Raw genomic sequence first — 1,746 nt, forward strand, 5'->3', positions numbered from 1 at the left:
GTTTGTGAGTAGTTTGACGATATGATTACTTCAAATGGTTCAATAAAGCGTCTTAAATAATTGTAAATGCTTGTTAATATTGTCTATATTATATGGGGAGTGTGCTCTAGCACACTAGTTATCTGACAGTTAATTAGTCCAATAAGTAGGTGTAGTCCTATGAAAGCTCTCCGACCACGCGCACAGTTTTCTAGCGCCGACAGTATAAAATACAATACTAAAGTATTTGAACAAATTAAATTATTTCAGAAAAATATTTAAATTTGTTTTTTATCAAGTAGAAACACTACTATATAAATTATAAACTGAAATACTAAGAAAAAGTGACCAAGGCCTCTAGTGCCCCAGGCTGGAATCGAACCAGCGTCCTCTGCTATCGCGGCAGGTGCCTAAACCACTCGGCCACCGGGCCACAGCGGCATAGGTCAAATTTTCCAAGTATATGCACTTCCTACTGAAGGCTTATGGCGCCCCCTGGCCATCTCTAAGGTAGAACAGTATGGTTCGGACCTTCTAACTAGATCACTCATGTGATACCGAGTTAGCGAGAGAGATGGCGCTGCCATCAATACTAAAGTATTTGAACAAATTTAAATTATTTCAGAAAAATATTATTATTATTAGTGTTTTTTTTTTATATTTCAGTTTATAAAATACAATAGTTATTTGTTTTACAAGGGGGCAAAGTTGTTGCTTAACCGATCGTGTTACTATTGATATCCGAGCAAGCGAAAGATTCCATAATTGAACCACGAACGTAGCGAGCGGTTCGAAAAATGAAATCTTGAGCGTTGTGAGTGTTTCAAAGCACGAGGGTTAAAGAAAATTTTCCCCCGAGTGAAACACAAAATTTTTCACCACACCAACCCAAAGCAAATATTAAATGTAAAATATCACACAAAATCAAACCAAATAAAATCCAAATGAATGTTAAATATTTATCATCCAAAATCATCATTTAAAAGTCAATTCTACCAGCAAACATAAGAAAACAACTCAAAATTTGCATTTGATTACTTTGCCTCACATGTGAATAAAATGCAACTTTGCTATCAGTTTTTGAAGTGCAAAGTAAGCCTTTCCGAGCTGGTGTGGTGAAAAATCATTTACGTAGCTAGAGTAGGTATGTATAGAATATTTTATCAGGTTTCATTTGATATCAGATACGTGAAAATATGTAAATTTCATTTTTTGTTATTCGCACAGTTCGGAATGAAGTGGCACCTGGTCTAAAATATCAAAATGTCAATGGCACGAGAAGGTTCAATTATACAAAGTAACGATTTCAAAATATCCACACTACTTTCGATTACATTCGATAGGTCTTTAAGGTTGCCAAGTGCGTATTTTGATTGAGTGAATACTTTTGTAAATCTTCCTCCCTCTGTACATTAACCTACAACATTTATCACAAGAATACATTTCTTGTTTTGGTAGTAGGTTAAATTTATCAACGCTTCCACACTTCCACAGGGTTCACAAAAGCAGGCGTGCAACATGTGTCTTTAAGCAAGTTATTAAAACAGATAGGGGAGAGTCGGCTATATTGTACCGCCGGTTAAATCGTATCAGGTCTAGATTTCACATTAAAATACCTAGTTTATTTACACGTGAGGCAACAATGCTCCAATGGTATTACTTCTAATAATCTTGATAAAATAGCAATCGCAATAAAAAGTATTTAACTACAAATATAAACAGTTTTATTGGGTGGGTTTTAAAAATTATCTAAGCTTTATGCTTCTA

The 1,746-nt window shown here is 34.8% G+C and overlaps 1 non-coding gene across 1 annotated transcript; it reads right to left on the minus strand.

Annotated features, from left to right (window-relative positions):
- Positions 1-340: 340 nt before the first annotated feature.
- Trnas-cga (transfer RNA serine (anticodon CGA)) lies at positions 341-412 on the minus strand. Its single transcript has one exon. It is a non-coding gene; the product is annotated as a tRNA-Ser (tRNA).
- Positions 413-1,746: the final 1,334 nt, after the last annotated feature.

Source organism: Cydia splendana, chromosome 3, assembly GCF_910591565.1.
Source record: "Cydia splendana chromosome 3, ilCydSple1.2, whole genome shotgun sequence".
NCBI classification, from domain to species: domain Eukaryota; kingdom Metazoa; phylum Arthropoda; class Insecta; order Lepidoptera; family Tortricidae; genus Cydia; species Cydia splendana.